We start from the raw sequence: 20,698 nt of genomic DNA on the forward strand, positions 1-20,698 counted from the left end.
GCAGGAAGAAATTTTTGTGGAAAATTGAGCATTCTTCAAGAGCTGAAGGAATTGGTTTTTGTTGACAGCTATGCCTAAAAATATTGAATATTTTTAGGTTTGAATTAATTCCCTGTCTTCCTTCTCCTCATTTAGAGAAGAAGAGGAAATTACTCTTCTCTGTTTCTTCTTCAATTTTCTTTTTTCATCCTGCATTTTCAAACTGCATTTCTGAAGCTCAACATTTTGAAAGAGGTGTTTCTGAATAGGGGTGAAAGAAAAAACCCAGGATTTTCATTTGAAAAATGGAGGTCCATTGTCAGAGAGTTCTAGTATTGGAACATAAGTACATCTTTGGGGGCATTAGGTCAGTAAGAATCACCTAGGCTCAGTGGCTATCCCTTTGGTGGAGATATCCATATGGTACCTGGCTGTGTGTCATGCAGAGTGGGAAAGAGAAACCTGTTCCTGATCTAGTGCCTCCAAGGTGCACATGAACACACATACACATGCAATCAGACACTCTGTGCCTTTCCCTGCACCCAGAAGAGTCGGCTGGTTCTTTCAGGTGTTTATGTAACACTGTCATCAGTAGTTAATGCATTGGAAATGCTGAGCAGCAATTAAATAGCAATTAGTAAGCTGAATGCTTTATTGTGGTCATAATTCCTTTCCATTTTGCTCAATGACAGCAAGAATGTCTTGGCTCCAAGCCAAGTGGTTGCTCAGAAGGGTGATTATGCATTTCTGTGGCACCCAGAGAGTTAAGTTTTCTGAGGAAATAAAAAAACCATCAATAAAGAAGTAAGTCTGTGAGACACATGGCAGGAGTAATATTGTAATAACATCACATATGTTTAAACATTTTGGAATCAGTTCTTCAGCAGAGGAGCCAGACTCCTCCCATCTTGTAGCTATCCAAAGGGCTTTTTCTTCCCTTCTATGATGCCGCTTTTTTATTGTTTCATACTTTGAACACTGTCTTATGAACTCCAAAAATTATGACGCTAATTTTCTTAGCTCATTAGGATAAGCAACACATGAAAGATTGTGGAGATCCAAAGACCCTTGTCCATTTGGTCCTGTTGATCTCTCCATCATGCCCTGTGACTGCAAGAAGGCGTATCTCAAGATATTCAGCTGTAACTAAGCTGACTAAATGAAAACAAGAGAGCTAAGGGTAGCCGGGTGTGGTGCCAACCTTTGCTCATGTGCTTTTGTTTGCAGTTGACAGAGTCCAGGCTCAATTTATTTATTTTATTCCATGAAAACCATATCTCTATATTTAATCGTTGCCAAAAGTAAAAGGGCATGTCTTGTGGCTCCTTATTCAGTTGGGAAAAGGTAGTGGTCAATTTATATTAAATCTAAATTCTTTGCTGCAGGACTGCAGTGCTATCTAGCTTGTTATCATTCAGTTTTTAAACAGTTGTTAAAAATTTTAGCAGAAGTATAGCTACATATAAAAGACTTCTTCAATCATATCTCAACATTAATCAGAATTATCCTTAAACTACAGATGCAGTAAAATATGCATCTGCATCTACAGATGCAGATCCTTTCAAACAGATGCAGTAAAATAATGCGTTCATCCAAGAGGTATCACTTTTGTAAACCTTCCCAAACCTGAGAGATTTCTTGTCTGGGAATGCAAGACCAGCTGCTAGTTTTGTATCTAACCTATATCTAATTCTCATTTGGAAAACTTGCTAGCTTAACTAGTAAAAAGAAATTGGAGCGTGCAGCGGGGGTTCTATGGAGACCGTGGCATTTTAAGGCTATGTGATAAATCCATTTAGAAATACTGTCTGTGGACAATTCATACCCTCATTATATTGAAAAAGCTAATTTTTAGCCTCAAAAATGTTTCTCTATTTTTCTTTGTCCTGTTGCTCACATTGCCTCCTCCACTGTCACATCTGAGTGCAGGATAAGGGAAATAGTGTATCTCCAGAACTGCAGTTGGTAAGTAGGTCTTCATTGAAAGTAAAGCCTTCCTGGTGGCTTCCTAATCTGGACAATAATCAAAGACTGAGAAGGAATGTATTTTAAGGAGCTACTTCACTCTGACTGTTGAATTTAGAGAAGAATAATAAAGAACAAGTACAGCAGCATAACATGTACTGAAAGCATAGTAAAAAGCAGAAGGGCTTTGAATTTAGGAAGCAGCACTGTTTTGCAAGAGAAAACGTTCACTCTCATTATTATAACATTTGCAAAACTCCTTAAAAGAAAATACAAAGGTAGATTAGCTAATGTAACATTGCATTCCTAAAGAGCTATGTGTGTCTAAACCTTTATTAATTCTTATACTAAATAGGTATACATTTGGGACTTGCTGACATGATAAAGTCTCTTCAGAGTGCAAGCACAAAAGATTTACTTATGTGTAAATGTGTCAGGAACAACCAGACCCCAAACAATGATTGAAAAGCAACTACAATTCACTTTGAAATACAGGTCAGTCAGAGAGGATTTACACCTAAGATATTTCTTCAAAGACATTGCTTTCTACACCTGTAGAAAGCCCTTTGTTTCTTCTGAGAAGTCATAATAAACTCTGCAGCACTTGCATACTTTGGCACAGGTGACATTTTAAAATGATGGTATTGTTTTCAGCGTAGCCAGATCTGCTTGGGCATTTCATAGCTAGAAAGCAGACTTTAGGGTATTGTTTTTCTTTAGATAGACTTTATGAGTGCTCTTCTGACATATTAAAGTCTTATCTCTGAGTTTTCCTTTACTTATACCGAAATGAAAAGAACGGGCAAGATACTTTTAGCTTTCATAATTTTTAAGAGATCGCCACCAAGTGGTAAAAGGGAATTAATACCATTTTCCAGCTCCTGTAGGCAGCAGGTGTATGTGCAGGTCAAAATATCACTGTAATAACACATGCAAAGCAAGTACTAAAGATCATACAATCAAATGAAGTTCTTATTTTAGGGTGGATTAGTCAAGGAGGTAAGCCATTTGAAATATAGATCACATAGCTTTCACTACCATGCCCTACTGTGAAAGAAAGAGGCCTAAGTAGGTAACTTTTTATTTGAACCACTGACATTGGTTATTACAAAGACAACAACCACCTGAACTGCACAACTCTGGCATATCACCATTCAGAAAACTCACTAGGAATGATTGCATTAACACATCTACTTTTTGAGCTGGCTGGGTTTCAAGTAGCTAAGTCTCTTAAAAATTAGCACGTTATTATTAAGTCAGAATTTTTCTGGATTAATAATTGTTAGTTGTAAACTGCATAATTGCAGTGGAAACGGGTTTACTCTTCAGGGGTCCGGGACAATAAGCTGGACATGAGTCAGCAGTGTGCCCTTGTAGCAGGAGTCCAACAGTATCCTAGGCTGGAGCATATGAGAAAACGATGAGAGAGCTGTGACTGTTCAGCCAGGGGAAGAGAAGGCTTAGTGGGTGATTCTCATCAATGTGTAAAAATATCTGAACGAAGGGTATACAGAAGATGGATCTTTTTTCAGTAGTGTTCAGTGACGTGTCAATGGGCATAAACCGAAACACAGGAGGCTCTGTCTGAACATCAGGAAACACTTTTCATAGTATCATAGAATGGTTTGGATTGGAAGGGATTTTTAAATTTCATCTACTCCAGCCATCACTGTGAGAATGACCTGCACTGGCACAGGTTGCCCAGAGAGGCTTTGGAGTTGCCACTTTTGGAGGCATTGAAAAGTCATCTAGGCATTAGTTCTGTTTCCATTCACCGTATATCAACTTTACCAAAAAGTATTGCTTAAAAGTGAAGTTCTTGATTCACAAAAGGAAACTGTTCACTTGAAAGTGCTAAAAGAAAGGAGAACAGGAACTTCATGTGCTACATCTATGTGGTGGTCAATGTGTTTAGTCCACTGAATATGACTTTGCAATTACTTTATCTATTCTTATTTGCTTTCCATTTCAAATGTATTTTCTGTATTCTATGACAGAAGTCAGAAAAACACACAAAATTGCCATCATTGATTCTTCTGCAGAACCAAGACATTTTTACATCACTTTTAGATTTCCTAAATTCTAGGGACCACAACTAGCATTTTCATTAAAGCAAAGTCATCTTTAAATTGTATTTTCAGACCACTTTCATTCTGCGTTCCACAGTACTGTTGGAGGGCTCTGTAATCATAAGGCCTTCTCTAGTCCCACATTATTTACCATTTATAAAATCCATCTGTGCAGAAGGAAAACATGGTCTTCAGGAAATTTGTGTTTAGCTCCAGCTACAGAATCTACCATTAGAGGTGGCCAGCTCCTGGCCCATGGTGTTCCTGGACTTTATAAGAAGTTATTTCATCCAGAATTTCTGTTCTACCACTAACAAAAGCAAGAGCATTTGGCATCCTGCCTTTTGGGAAATTCAGTGCTAACAATAATTGATCCTCTCCTGTATATCCCAGTTTTTTTAAAAGGCACTTACAAGGTAGGGGAAAAGTCTTTAGTTTCACGTGATTTATTAAATTAAAAAAAAATACCAAAGAGTAACTTCTTTCTGGGCACTTAAACAAAGAAAGTCTTCTATGTCTCCAGTGATCCATGAACCTTATCATCATGAAATGTTCCTGCTGGTAATTTATTGCATTGTGACCAACCACATTCATCACCTAATGCAACCAGCTCCGAAGACAAAAAAACATATGCATACACAAGACAACTTTTCACTTATTCTCTGGAATAAAGAGTCTTCTGCAACTGTATTATACTCTGTTTTGAGGCAGTGATTCAACAGTGACAACCTTGGCCTGGGAACCTTGGCTTGTGTTTCATCAAAGACCATTCTCCAAAACACTAACACCAACAGGTTCCCTGTTGAGCAGCAAGAACCAAATGCCTCTCAGCAGCAGACCCAAAGGCAATTTTACATAAAGATTGCTGCTTAATCAAATAACTTTATCTTTCAAGACCAATTACACACTGAAGTCCAACTTCTGGCATTGAAAGTCAAACCTGAAAGCAGGCTACAGCTCCAGTCACTGCATGGGTATCAGAGGAGACTGTACTCAGGGTGTGGCCACTACCAGTGTCACAATCACACTGTTATAACATGTACAGTTTATGTCCTGGAAATACTGTGACAAAACTAAAATACCCAATATTTTATCATGCATGTAGTTATGCAAACATTACTCATAGTTGAAATATGATCATGAAACCATGTAGCTAGGTATGTGTTTGTTTGAAACCTGAAAGGAATGCCAGACCTATATTTTCCTGCTTCCTGTTGCTTAAAGGAACAAGATGCAGTTGAAATTTGCTTTGTAGTGGGCAACATGCAGTCCTAAAGAGTGTGGGAAATGAAGGCTCCATCACTCATGAGTGCATACAAACCTGTGAGGATTATATTGGATTATGACAGTGGCCTTGGTGAAAATGAACAATGGTTGGGAATAAATTCTAAATTCAAGGGACAAGATCGGCCTTCTTCTAGAAGGATGATGGTTAGCATGCTAATTGTATTTGGTTTTAAGCTGATAGAGCTTAAACAGTACAAAAACCAGAGTTTAACTGGGCAGCAGTCAGGAATAAAGATGCAAAACACTTCAATATCATGTATTATCTGTCCTCTACTCACATAGCTGTTGTTGGATTAAACTGCCTCATTTATGCATCGTGCAATAATTATGCCTACAAATTGATCACACAATTGAAATTCCTTGATTAGTATAAAGCTTTGCTTGGTGAAGGTACCATTCAAAGCTGATACCCAAGTCTACTACATGGACAACTTACACATGAAAAGGTGCTGATGCCAGCTGCCTGGGATGTGGTGTTGTCTAATCACATTTGCTAGGCCATCTTCTCAAAGGTCTCACATGCAATTTCTTTGTTGCAATGTAAGCTTATGTGCAGGCTGCTGCCTTGACTGATAGACTGAGGAATGAGCCACGGACCTTGGGGGAAACAAACCTTGAGGATCTACGTGCTGCTACAGTTTGAGCTGAAGAGTCATTGGCATCGTGGCTGCGAGCTGTAACATGTCTCTGTGTATCACATACCATGAGGGGTTTGCACTTCAGTTCAGCTGAGTCTGGCTACCTCGAGCAGATAAAATTTGGCCAGGGGGCTGAACAATGAACTGATGTGTTTAAACTTCTACTGGATTAATGAATAAATAGCTATGAACACCACTATCAAAATGTCTCTTAGGCGCTTTGCCTTTATTCAGTCCTATAGTTATTGCAATAGAAGCAGTGTCGGTTTGTGACTTGTAACCTCAGTGACGTGACAAGGTTATTAATCCTTTTGTCAGCTTAAGCCACATTGAGAGACTGAAGCAGAAAATGAGGATCAGCTTTCTTTACCAGCATCCTCCTGTGTTTGGGTGTGTGTATACTTTGCTACAGCAATGACAATTCTGTTTATGTCAAGCCAAACTCTTTATCTTTTCACATATTCATATTCATGTTTAGCATAGATTTTATTTCTCTGTGTAGGACAGTTGGATGAAAATAGTCAAAATTTAGGCAACTGTCTCAGACTACAGGGATCTGCTCATGGGTCTAAGGCACTGTTTTGTTGTTTCCATTTAATCTGTGCAACTCCCTTGATTATGGTGTCTATACAGTTTCATTAACGTTAAAGTAATGAAGTAGTGAAGCAGAACAACTGTCTTCTCTTCGCAGACACAACACTGCAATGAACGATCTGTCGAAGACATAAAAACCGTATTAGAAGTAATCATCTCACTGCAGACATTCAGGGCAGATTTTGTAGGTGTCCTATGATTGCCCTAATCTCTTCTGAATATGTGGCAGCCTCCTGGTGACTTGGCAGGATGATTTTGCTGTGCCCAGTTCCACCAGCCAATGACAGGTGGTCTTGTTCTTCATTTTTGAGGAGGCTACTAAATAACTGTTGCATTTCATTACATAATTGATAAGGCAAGAATATTCCTGGAGTTATTAGCTGCAGAAAAGACCCTGAGATGAAAAAATTCAATCCACAAGTCCAACCCTTGATCCACTATTGCCATGGTTACTAGACCATGGCACTAAGTGCCACATCCAGTCTCATCTTAAAAACCTCCGGGGATGGAGAATCCACCACTTCCCTGGGCAGCCCATTCCAATGCCTTAATACCCTCTCTGTAAAGAATTTCTTCCTAATATCTAACCTGAGCCTCCTCTGGCAGAGCTTAAGACCATGCCCTTTTGTCTTACTGATAGCTGCCTGGGAGAAGAGACCAACCCCCACCTGGCTACAACCTCCTTTCACGTAGTTGTAGAGAGAGGTCTCCCCTGAGCCTCCTCTTCTCCAGGCTAAACAACCTCAGCTCCCTCAGCCTCTCCTCTTTTAGTACCACTTCCGTGTGTTAGGAGAGTAAGCCAAGGCCCCAAAGGCTGAAAATGTGCATAAGACAACATTTGTTCAAAACCAGTTCTGTTACTTGGTTTCAGACCTGTTATATTTCATGACATAACAACAGAGCGCTCTCAGCTGAATTCTTCCCACAGATCCAGCCTGGACTGGCTGCTCCCCCAGGGTACACCCCACTCCAGCTCCTGGCTCCCAAGAGTGCAGCTGCTAAGCCACAATTGCCTGCTCCTAAATTGATTTCTAATCCTATTTTTCCCAGGAACATAATTCACTCACAGCCTTGCTCAGCCACAGAGTTCAAGCTGACACCAGACTTATGACTAGCCTTACTCTATTAAGACAGGATAACAAACAGCAAATCAAGCAGTGGTCAGTTGTCCAGCTCCCCGAATCCCATAACCCTCAAGCTACAAGTGTCTTTTGTATACATTTATTTAGTTTCTTATATCTTGTAGCATATTGTTGGGTATTATCTTTTATCATTCCCTTCCTAAATGGTTACATATTTACCCCAACCCCTAGGGAGGCCCACAACCTCCAAGCCTTAGCAATGACGGGTACTCACGTCAGACTGTTTCTTTTAGTGCTGTAGCTGGGCTTGTCCCAGTCTGCAGACACAATACCACAGGTATCATTTGTAGACCATTCTTAGTCCCTGGATGGACTACAGGCATTCTGGTCATTTTTCTGGTATCTGAGCCCTTAGCAGTCTCACTCTCCTCTTTACTTCAGTTGCACAAATGTAATAATTAGACTTGCAGTTTTCCAGGCCCTTGTTGCATTGCATTAACCTCTGCCTCGCTGCAGTCTGCATCTCTAGCATTTGCAATACTAATGCACCTGACGAGTGGCCTGCAGTCCTGGCAGTGCCTGCCAGAGTTGCCCCATAACCAAAGAAGGACTGCAAAAAGGTCACCCCCAAGCAGCAGATGCAGACCCCAGTCCCACATCTGCCCAGCTGCCTCATGCTCTTGGGTGCACTTTTTCCCTCTTCATCGATCACTTTCGATCAGACCTTTGGATTCTTGTGCATCAGCTGTCAGGTAAGATGAGAGATCTGTTATAGCAGAATCCCTAGAGAAAGGGATTCTCTGCCTTCGTATGCAGACTTGCTTTCATCCACTCTTGTTCTTTCTCTCCTCCATACTGAAAACTTTCCTCTAACCAGCCTGTAATGTTTAGTGCAGCTTTCATGTAAAAGCAAAGTACGATAAGGTATCTGTAGCAAAAGCCAGTTAAAGTGAGGTAAAAAAGGAAAGATTTTCAAGGTTAAATGTATAGCAGGAGGTGATTTAATTATTTACAGGACAGGGGATAAAGAGCCCAAACAGACAAATCAGTGCACCTGGAATAATGACACCCAACAGCCTCCCAGGAAAGTACAGAGGAAAGATAAGTCCGTCATGAAAGAGGCTTAAGATAACTCTCATTATATATTGCATTTGCTGTGGGCTAAGCCTGAACACAAGAGAGTTGCCATGGCTCAGCTGATTGCAGTAACTTCTTAAGCTCTCGTACCTCAGTCACGTGTGTGAGCCCTAAGGTTTCAGAAATACACACTAGATCAGATTGGCAGAGTTCCATAAAAACACATGGAACTTAAAAAAACTACAAAAATAAAACAGAATTTGATTCAGGAACAGAGAGAAAACCACTTCCTTCTGGATTTTTGGTTTTTTGTAGATTCAGTTCAAATTTATGCAACAACTTGCAACACATAACATCCAACTTGCAGTAGTGTGGCATATAAGAAGGGAACTGCTACAAGAAGGGTCAATGATGTAAAAACATTGTTAAAATAATGTAAAACTAAACATAAATTTCAGTTGTGTGCTGAACTGAGTGAAAAGCAGAATGGGGAAATGGGTGTTTTGGTGAGAATTGAGAATAATTCCACGCTTTGGAAACCAGAAGCAACATCCAGGTTTAGTGCCAGAGCCATGGAAACAAGACTTTTTTGCAGAGTCTTGAGGGAGTTGTTCCTTCAAATGTTCTTTGGGTCACAGAGCAAGGAATGGTGCAGTTCAGGGCACTTGTGTGCAGCTTCCAGGGCCAGCTTGGATGACCAGAGTTAAAGAAAGTGGACAGTTTGAAGAGCAGAAGTTCAAACACTCTCTGAGTCAATGACCAAGGTACTCTCCTACAATATCAGATCTAAATACAATTTCTTGTTTCAAATCAGGCAAGGAAGGGACCTGAACATTGTCTTATGTACCATAAGTGAAAGCTGTTTATATACATAGGTCAACTATAAGCAGCAGGGAAGATGACAAGAGTTTTACAGACATCCATCATCCTGCTTCCCACTTTGTCGAAGCCACAGCCTGAAAACCTAGTCAGGGCTGTTGGTTAGGGCAGGGAATGAGCCATTCAGAATAAGCAGTTGTCATCCTCACCTCTTCCTCTGGCAGCAACAAATCTGGCTCTTCTAAACTGTCCTACCCACTTTCATCATAGCTCTGTCTTCCCCTCCCTCCCTTCCTCCCTTCCTGTACTAGAAAGAACACAGACCTCTTCTCCAGGCAGCAAAATTCGTTTTTGCTGATGCTGCTAAGATGCCTTATGCTGAATCTGGTGTAAGAATAACACTTCTGCCTAATAAATCTCCTTTTATTCCAAACTGTATATACTTGTTTAAAAACTCACAAAGAAATGTATCATCTTGCAAAAAGAAGCATTTTGTTTAATTGATAGGATATTTAGGAACTATAAATTAAAAAAGTAAAGTTTTCCAGTCCAATCAAAAGTATTTTTTACTGTCTTTTCTTCAAAAAAACAAACTAAAAACTTGAAAATTTTAGAAAGATGTGAAATAAATGAGCAATCTGTTATAAATCAGAATGAAAGAGATGTAGATGACCTCAAAGATGAGTAGAGAAAAAAAGATCTGTGAAAGACAGATCACTAAGTACACTAAAAGCAGTAGCTGTGGTAGAAGCCACTTGGTGTGAAACCTTTGATTTCAGCAAATTCTACATCAAAATCCCTCCTTTTTCAGTACATCCTCCAAAACTGCCCACCCCCCCAACTGGAGAAGAGAGTGGTATTCAATGCAATGGAGAGTACTAGAAAGCAAAGAAAAGGCAGAAATTTGCTCTTAAGACAAAGTGGCTGCCTGCTGGGTAAAAAGAAAATGGCATAACCCATGAAGACATTGTGACCTTGTTGCCTGGAGACATTTGAAGTGTGCTTTGTTAGTGACTTTCCAGTTGGCTGGGATAGCCCAGTACAACCCAGAGGTGTTGGCTGGTTACTAGCAATGTGCCAGCGGTTTGTTTTCTGTGGAGTCATTCTGCCCTTTGTATTAAGACTAATTCAGCTGGTGAAATGTTCTGCATGAGGTTTGCTGCTCCAGAGCACCTGCAGAGTTTGGCACCTGGCCTGCTGCAGAGTTTTCTAGAGGGAAAGGGAACTGTGGGCTACCTGGGCAGCTTTAGGGGAAGGCTTTCCCATCTCACAGCCCTCTCATGCTTGAACACCAGAATAATCAGCCTGATTAGTGCTGAGCTGCTGCTCCTCTGTACACTTGCTAATCTTGGAAACTCGGAAATTATTTCATCTGGGCTTGTTCTGTTTATTCATTTAGCTTTTTGAGCTGAAGTGCTACCATGCTTATGAGATGAGATGATTGGGCAGTTCTGGATACTGCAACACTTTCTAAGTGAACAAATATTCTTATATTTTTTTACTGTTGCAATATCTTGGATCCTCAAACAGCCTGCTCTGATCCTACCATAAACAGCACAGTCCATCCTCAGAATAAAATTATGATCTCCCAGTATTTTCTAATAATTTGTTCAGCTTTACCTCATGTTCAGGTAAATTTTCTTCGTTTATGAGGGTTTATCTGAGGATGAACATAGTGACTTGATAAATATATGATCAAAACCAAATGACAAAGCACAATAATAGCATTAAATTAAAGGGAATTGGATTGCAAGTTTCTAATAGAGAAAGTGGAAAAAAGATCTTGCCCCTAATTCTGTTCATATGTTTTTCACTTGTGGGACTTCTGCAATTTTATAAATTGCCATCTCCTCTACACAATATTATTAATCTTATTTTTCCTAAGGAGTGATGAAATTTGTGGTGTTAATCTTGTTGCCTTCTACTGAGAAGCACCAGTTCTTGTGGTTATGTGGGTTAGGTCACCACAGGTGGAGAAATCAGAGAATGAGAGCTGGGTAGGTTACTTTGTGTTTTTTCACCTCAAACCCAGATGGTAGCAAATCTTGCAACAGCAGTTTGCACTTGCCAAAGAAGGTGAGGAATATTTGTGTACATGAGCAAGAACTGCAGTGGGTCTCCCACAAAGTCACACAAACTCAAAGCAATCCTACTGCTTCAGTAAACACATTCCATTTCCCCTTTAATCCTTTAACATCATTTACTTCACGAGTGGACAAACCCCACAATTTTATTTTCAACTCACTATCTTGAACAGATGAGTTGGCAATTAAGCCTTTTCTATGCCCTACACGGGAAGTAGATGCAAACAAGAAGATGAAAAAGAGTGTTTTTGACACACCACGCCTTTTGCAACACTTGCAGGACAGTTACTGCAAGGCAATTGAACTATTTTACTGGAGAGTTCTATTCCAGATACTTACACATCTGCCTTTTAATGCAGTATGCATTAGCACTTTAATAGTTATAACTTTCCATAATAATGGAAAGTGCATTGAAATCCTGAAACAAAACCACTTGTTATTACAAAGTGTAAACATTGAGTAAAAGAAGCAGCTCCTCAGTGGCACGTAACAGTTGCAGCTCTTATTCCACAAATCACTTAAAGCCACTTATAACTACTATTATTAGCTATAAAAGCCCATTTGGGTTTTATGAATGCTGGAGAACTGAGACAAAAAGATTGCTTCAAACAGAACAGTGTCTTGATCATCATAAGTCTGTTGGCCCCTGCACAGATATGGTCAGAAAATGGAGATTCTACCAATCCAATTGCATAGAAAAAAATGTCTGAAGATTTAAATACAATGCATCTACAAAGGTTTTATTTTAATTAGAACATAACAGAATAACAGCAGCAACTTGCAGTGATATCGTCAAATCAAGGCTGTTTCTATGGGAACACCACCAACTCCCAGAAATTATCGTGTCAGTTTGCCATAAATAGAAAAAAAAAAAAAAAAGAGAAAGAAAAGGAAAAAAATAATACAGAACAAAGAGAATGAAGAGGAGAATCCAGTGCTCTCCTTTTGATGCTTAGTGCCAATATGTTGTCAAGTTTTATTTTAAATAAAAGTAGTGAGATAAAAATGTCAGTTGCTCTGCTCCTGCCACACATTTGAGGTCTTGAACATTTTTTCTGAAGACTTTCTGAAGTGTTTCATGGAAAGAAAACACATGCAATGAAGTGTTCTATACTGATCTCCCTACTTCCTGCATCTCCTACAGCATGAGTGAGCTCAAGGTTGATGTGGGAGAGACAAATACCTTTGATCATATTTGATCATAGATATTCGCTATATAACCTCATTTCCATTTTTCTGCTAGCTCTGTAATTTGAAAGTCTGGTCTGAAAGGGATACAAGTACAGAGAAAGAAAAGTAAGCAATGAACATCACAAACAGAAGTTATTATTTCCCTCCATCTTCTTATCTGATTGTCTCCCTTTCCCAGCAATCTTCTTCCCAATAGCTACCTCCATCCTGGTGCCTTCAGTAACCGCATAAACAAAGGGAAACCACTCAAGTTCCTCCCAGGAATATCTGGAGATGTCCTATCCCTTTGAGACTCCAGTCCAGCAGCACTTCTGCACTCTGAGGCTCAACGGGCTTGTTTCTCCAGATCTCTGCAACAGACTCCCTTCTGCAGAGGCAGTGCCTTTCTGATGACCTACTCAGGCCAGCTGGAATAGATTCCTGGCACTGTATTTCCAGCTGTGAAATTCTCTTGCTCATGGTTTGTGACTACTATTTTTTTCCACTTACAAGATGTGTGTAATATTCTCAATGATTCTCATTTATTTCTCCCTCTCCAGCCATTCCTCCTGAAATTATCCATTATAATCCTTTTGAGCCCTGCCCTATTGTGGTTAGTAATAGTTCCTGAATGGCACACCATAACCTATATCATTTGCTTCAAGTGGAGAAGAAATTCTCCACTTAGAAGTAGTCCATGATAATAAATTATTGTTGAATTTTATCTCATTGAATGACTGAAAATAATAATGTCACTTAGGGCAAAAAGAGACAGTGATAGTATCAGTAACTGCTGCTGAGAATATTGACAGTGAATTTGATGATAGTCCTTTAAGTGCATTCTTTCCCTATTAACAACTTGATTAAAACTCCTGTCTGTGTACAGCATAGCAGGGCACTCCCTTCTTCAGATCCCTACGATGAGTTTAAAGTACTATAAGTCCTCTCATAGGTGGGAGCAGTAGTAACTGTATTTCAAAGACAAAAATGCTTTTAAACATACATTAAAAGGTTGATACCAGCACTCGTAAAGAATATGTGTGAGCCTACTTGTTCCTACATGTATTATATGAGTATTTTTCATCTGCAGCAGACGATAAAATTTCAGATTTTGTTGTTCAGTTCTGAAAAGCTGAACAGGCATTTACTAACGGTATATTTAAATCACAGAATCATAGAATGGCTTGGGTTGGAAGGACCCCAAAGATCATCCCTTTCTAACCTCATCATGAGCAGGAACACCTTTCACTAGATCAGGTTGCTCAGAGCCCCATCCAACATGGCCTTGAACACTGCCAGTGATGAGGCATCTACAACTTCTCTGGGCAACCTGTTACAGTGCTTTACCAACCTCATAGCAAAGAATTTCTTGGTTTCAAAAGAGAAATCTTAGTTTCAGATGAGGCTATACTTTTCTTTAGACACAAAGGGCCAAATTATTATTTCACATAAAATCTGAAGGATTTTCAATAATGTATCCACATGCTAAAAACTGAAAATTTACTTATGCAAACAAATGAGACCTGCTGCCTGTCTGTCTCCTACTACTCAACAATATAAACTGGCCCCTCTATATGAGCATGATTTTAAGGACTGCAGAGTTGAACAGTATTTCAGGTTTGACTGGCGGTGAACTAGACAGAGAAGAGGAGCAGTCTAGAGGCGGAGTACAAGAAAGTACAATAATTTGCTGAGAACAGTCAGTGATGCCTGAGTTACCATCAGGAGCAGTAGGGACTGCCTGGGCACTTGTACTCAAGCTGGACAGATATGGACTCTCACCTCACTTTGACTGCATTAATACCTAAGCTCCTACATCCTGTGCCATGTTGTAGGAGAGTTTCATTTGCTGTTTAACATCGTGTTCTAGGTAAACTCTGAGCTAAATCTTGTACTTGACATCAATGCTTAAAAATAGAAGTGTTCAGAATAATAAGCCAGGATGTAGAAAAACACTCATGCTGCTTCTCTGCTACAATGTGACAGCTGAAGCAAAAGGAATTTAAGGTTGGGGGTGGAGGGGGGAATGGCTTGCAAAGATCACAAAGTGCCTTTCTATTTCAAGAAAATGGCAAAGGAAACCACCCTCTTTAAACACACTGTTTGTGCCTATTAATTATTATCTTCAAGTACGCTCCCCCTGGTGGGGATGAAAAAGGTATGCTCTGAAAAGCAAGAGCCCAAAATGGTATTCTGATTCTTGCCCTATTTCACTTTTTACCCTAATTGCAGACTAGCACTAGGCATGCTTTCAGTTCATTATTCTCTACAGAGGCCTGCTAATGGTATTTCATCTACTGCCTAATTCTGCAGCTTTAACATGGAAAAATTTCTTTCAAATTCAATACTGATGGAGAAGAAGCAGTAGGTCTTGCCTGTCTGCTTTTTGTTTAGCTGTTCAGTAACTGGGTAAACATTAACCAGCTGGATAGTGCAATTATAATTTTTTTTAAGGTACTGTAAATGCTTGCAACAGCATAGTGTCTGGCAGCCTCACAAATATTAATGAATGCATTCTTGTTCCACTCACGCTATTAAAAGTGATTAAGTAGTTTCACAGAGGTCATGCAGAAAATGAATGGCAGAACCAAGCACCGAGGAAAATCCAAAGCTTTTTTACTAAGAGATACTTTTTCAGACATCCCATAGCACAAATAGAAATAAGCAGAAGAAATACAATTAGCGGAGGAATTGACATTGGGCACTAATTATTTACTATGAGCCCGAATGTACTTAGACACCATTTCCAATGAACTCAGCAAAGAACTTGCTCAACAAGATCAGGAGTAAGGGTTTAGGATTTGGATTAAAAACATAAAAAAAAGTAAACACTAATATCCCCCTCTAGGGAAATCATCTCTACTAATTATTTCTCTACAGCTTTCCTCAGTATTGCAATCTAAACTGCATTTGTAAACATGGGTCCATTGTTCTGTAACAAACAACTCAGGCACTTTTAGGAATTTCTTGCTAAAATGTATTACAGCAAATGAAAGTTTTGAGTTATTATTAACTCTCTACAGAAAGAACAGAATTTGTACTGACAATAAGGGAATTACCAATATTTGGAGACAAATATATGGGAATATCTCTGTTCATATATGGGAATGTCTCTGTTAACTGTATCAGCTCTAAAGTTAACAAAGTCATCAAACACAATGGCTGAGCCTATTATTGTAACAGAATTTTCAAATGTTGAAAGCTATTCACAAGTATAATCAAATGGCACCCTGAGAGGAATAAATGTTTTTTTGGTTATTTTTGCTCTTAAGCTTTTAAGTCTCATGCACTTTTATGAAAAAACTATTTTTTACATTGTTCACAAATGCCTTGACTTATAGGTATTTTTGTTATTTCTTACAAATGCATGCATAAATAATGACAAATACAAAACAATTCACAGTTTATGAAGATGTATTTAGCCCTGATCAAAATTTAAAGTATTCTTTTTTCTATTAAAGTTATGTAATTTTTGTTTGTGTATGATGGTGACTAGAAAGCTTTACATGTGCTTCTTATTCAAAATACAAAGGTATAAGCACTGTAAGAAGATTCTCAGCATTATCTTATATTGTGTGGAGGGGAGAAAAAGCATAAGTACTTACATGAGTATAAGCACCTTCTTTGGCTAGTATTTATGTTGACACGTGCCAGTGAAGTCTCCCAGATTGTTCTACTCAAAATTAGTAACTATGCCAAATTGTTCTTGTTCTTCCTCTGATTGGGCCACTTTTTATTTCCTCTTAAATGGTTTCACTTATTTCATATATTTTTCATTTTCTTTTGTAGGATTTAGAGGAGTCTTAGGGATGACAGTGACATAAATACACTTTTTGTGTAGAGGGATATTTTTAAATAAGAAGTGGTCAGTGGTATAGTTGCTAAGAATAATCATCATCTAGTATTGAACAAGTTATCAATGGGAGGAAACTCCTATGAAGTTATATGTGGGCTTTTGTTTTAATTTTCATTTATTTGTAGTAAAAACTGATGAATCAAAATCACATTTCTGTCAGTGCACACCAGATACTGTGACAGGTCACCACAGGCCATTCACATCTCTCCTGTCTTTAACGGCCATGGCTTCTTGGTATAGAGGACAGAAATTCTGCTTCCTCCTGTTTTAGGTTAGATTTATCATGCCTTTTGTTCATACTCTTGTTAGACTACACATTTGTAATGTTTCAGAAATTATAGGCTCATAAGGAATTTGGCTTTCCACAAAAGGTCCAGGACCAGAAACAGAAGGGTGCAAAATTTCTCATTAAGGCTGTCAAGGCTTAAGATGCCTTCAGCTGGGGTTCAGCTGTGGAAGACATGGCAAAGGAAGGAAAGGTAGGAGAAAATGACAGATGTAGCAGCTGTCTGTTCTGGAATAAAAAGATGTCAGACCAGGTCTGTTATGTTTCTCAGCACAGCCACTCAGAAAGTACTCTCCAGATTGACCTGAGAGATATGTTCCCAATCTGTGACAAAAACCAAAAAAAGCCTTGCAGTTGCTTGCAACCTGGTACCAAGGAACCACAGAGAACCAGCAGTCTGAGTCATACAGAGATTCTCCTATTCTGAAGAAAATTATGTATTGTTTGATCCATGTTAAAATGTATTGGCCAAGAGTAAAAATATAATTGTGGTACACAACATAAGTTTTTACAGTTATGGTGATGGAGTGTATGGGAAATAAAATTACATTTATGGCTATGCATTGTGAAACATAGTGTTAGCTACAAATGTGTTTGAGCCAAGTTTTCTGTATTTAAAGCACTTCAAATAATCTTAAATAATCTTAAACACCAGAAAAGCACATTCTATATAATGATTTGGAGTCAGTTTTGTCCCTGCTGCATTGCCCTTTCTGCGATCTTGGATGCAGCTGGGAGGAGGAGGAGGATTTCGTGTGAGGAACCAGAAGAAATGGGGGTTTCTGTGCACCGGCCTTCACAGAGCCCCTTGCAGTCTGTACAGAAGTGTCTGGCCTCTTCCACCACCATCTCCAGAAGTACCTTCATTCTGATTCAGCATTGGAAAGGGAGCACTTCTTTCCTTTTTCCTTCTCATCTATGTCTCCCACAAACAAAACAGAAAGAGGAGACTTTTTCATTCCTAGGCATGCAATCCAGTAGGATTCTCTTCATGAGATCTAATGCACAACAGGTTTCTGTAACTAGCCAAGAGGCAAGTAATACCTACTGCAGTGTATTAAATGTATGTGAACTATGGACCACAGGTAAAGCTGATTATTTCAGTGTGTAATTTTTGTGCTAGGTGAGTTCAGCTCCATAGGTGGAAATGGTCACTGCTGCATTGTACAAATTCTCCAGTCATTATGTAGACCTTGCTGGGAAGTGAAAGAAAGTGAAAGAAAAGTCATAGGGACAGCACATAACCAATTATTTTCTGCACTTTTGCAGCTTGTTCCCCTGAAGTTCCTTTTCCAGCTAATCCAAAAGGTGGACAAAGTTCATTTCAGCATTAGCAACCTAAAATCAAATCTCAGCTGAGATTAATTTGCATGAATAATGAAACCTGTTTTCAAGTGTGGTATTATTTATATATTTTTTAAAGTAAATGCTTACATTTTTATTTTTCTAGGGCACTACCTATGACCCTCTTGGCTTTGTTTTGTGCTTTGAGGTTCAAACTAGTGACCAGCTGGAAATGGTTTAAGAGCTCCCTGACTGCTGTAGAAGCAACTGAGGCAGATACATAGGGCTGAGAATTATTTAGTCTGACAAGCAATCAGGAGGATGTTTTCAGAATAATAAATCAAACTCACACCCCTGGACAGACAGGACATGGAGATCTAGAGCACTGATTTCTGTGCCCCTGCCCTGATGAGCAGAGGTGCCACAGCCCACTGTTGACTTTCCACCAACCTCAGGCTGACTGCTATCGTTTGAATCCAAGTGACATTGATTTGTCTGGACTGCTTTATAATCGAGCAGGGAACTGAAAAACCCAATTTTACATTTCTACAACAAAAAAGGTTTTCGAGAGAAATCCAGTGAAGATGGGCCTGCCTCTCAGCCACTGGAATAGACCATCCAAAGGTTGACGGGCAGAGCAGAACCCACGCTAGGATTTTTAAGTTATTCAGCATCATCCTCATTCCTGAGGCACTTGTGCATGACAAACTGGGGGTGCTCCAGTCCTCCAGCTGTCCAGGAGCTCCCTTTGCAGCAAGTCCCTCACCCTGACAGAAACATGGAAGGCTCACTAGGGCGAGGCCATAACATTCCCATCTGCAAACAGCATCGAAATAAAGCCAGAAGAAAACAAGATTTTTTTTTTCCCCCAGTTGTTTCTAGTGCACAATCTGGGGCACAAAAAACAGGGGACGCAGCCAGCTCCGAGCACAGGCCCTCGCGAGGCTGCTGGCCAGAAGTGGTTCGGCAGGTGGATGGGGTTTGGCAAGGGGACAGGGTAGTGGCATCTTTTCTCCGTGCAACGGGGCAGCATTTTGGTGCCCAGGCGGACTTTTAAAAACAGCCTCGGTTCTGCCAAGGTACAAACACGTGGAAGGGTGTGCCAGGCTGCAGCTGGAACGTCACCCTCGCGCAAAAGCCGCCGCGCTCCCAAGGGTGGGGATAGAAGGTGGGGCCCGCGGGTGGGCGGTGTGTGTGTTAAATTACTACTTTTAAAATAAGATATTTATTGTTATTCCCTCGTGAAGTCAGAGGCGGGCTTTTTCCCCCCAAGATCTTAAGATTCCCCCCACCCACCCCCGCCCCTTCCCCCCGCCCCCCAGCCAGGGGAGGCGGGAGGCCGCCGTACCTGGCGCCCTCTGCCTGGGGAGGAGCCCCGACGGCCGCGGCCGCCGAGCAGGTGGGCGCGGGTGGGCAGCGCTGCGGCTGCCGAGGGTGGGGGTCCCCGGTGCCCCCGACTTGCCTCGCTGTCCGAGCGAGCCGGGAGCGCCAGGGTGGGGGCGCGGCGGCCGCCTCCCCTCCCCTCCGATAGCGGGGGCCGGGGCTGGAGCTCCCCCCGCGCCGCGGGGACCGGGAGGACTCAGCGGACAAACTTGGTGCCGCGGCTCGTCCCCGGCCCCGGGCAGCGCCCGGCCGAGGGGGCAGGGAGGGCACGGGGTGACGGGGACACCCGCGCCCCTGAGATGTTGTTACTCACGGCGGCGGCGGAGGAAGCGAGGCTGCAGGTCAGGCACAGCCTGTGCGTGGTGCTGCTCTTCTGTTTTGTCAAGCAGAGGAAAAATGGGTTGTTTTCAGGCGGCAGTGGATGGGAAGAACTTTTTTTTCCTAGTTCTCGTCCTTGCAGTAGATGTGCTGGAATAGGTCACCTGAGAAAACGGGGCTGAGCGATTGTAAAAGCTACTGTGAATTAAATACTTATGTACATACTGGAAGGGGAATGCTGGGGAAGTGTTGGAAAGAAGCTCTTAAAGGTGTAATAATAATTAACATGGATAAAATTGAGACTAAAATCTCGTCACTTTTGCATTAGCCTGTTGGCGCTAATGCAGAGCAGCAGGGAGCGTGTTGGTAAAAGATGTGAAGGGGGGGTGTTGTTATTACTCTGGATATGCTCGGAGTTTGCAAAGGCATAGCAGCGGTGGGTTATATGACAGCTTCCATCTCTGCGGTATGGAGGGAGGATGGGTTTGTATCGCTCAAGAAGTTAATGAATTTCAGAATAGGAAGGACACATTAGACCAGCATGCCTCTGTGGTTTCTTTTGTTCTGAAAGTGGAATATTATTAAGTAAGGTTTCTGAAAGATAGCAAAATAAGTCTGATTTAGGAGATAAGACATTGCTATGAGATAAAATTTGACGATTTCAACACAGAATGGGTTTTTGACAGTCCGAATTTATGGGCTAAAGTCTGCAAGTGCTCCTCCTCATTTAGACTGAACTTGTGATAACAGCGATACCTGTTTTTGCGCATGCTGCATGAATCAAATCTTTGAACTGCTTCCTGATAC

At 40.6% G+C, this 20,698-nt stretch overlaps 1 protein-coding gene across 4 annotated transcripts in view; it reads left to right on the forward strand.

Annotated features, from left to right (window-relative positions):
- Positions 1-19,494: 19,494 nt before the first annotated feature.
- The window catches only part of WIPF3 (WAS/WASL interacting protein family member 3), a 35,654-nt gene continuing 34,450 nt past the window's right edge, over positions 19,495-20,698 (forward strand). The window contains exon 1 of one of the 4 annotated variants that reach the window (XM_027639364.1): positions 19,495-19,589. The gene's annotated coding sequence lies outside the window, so the exon portion shown is untranslated. Of the gene's footprint in view, positions 19,590-19,833; positions 19,915-20,698 lie in introns of those variants that run through there. The other 3 variants (XM_027639365.1, XM_027639369.1, XM_027639366.1) reach the window with 3 other exon arrangements.

The sequence above is a fragment of the Corapipo altera genome, unplaced genomic scaffold (assembly GCF_003945725.1).
Source record: "Corapipo altera isolate COAL_440 unplaced genomic scaffold, ASM394572v1 44, whole genome shotgun sequence".
In the NCBI taxonomy this organism is placed as follows: Eukaryota; Metazoa; Chordata; class Aves; order Passeriformes; family Pipridae; genus Corapipo; species Corapipo altera.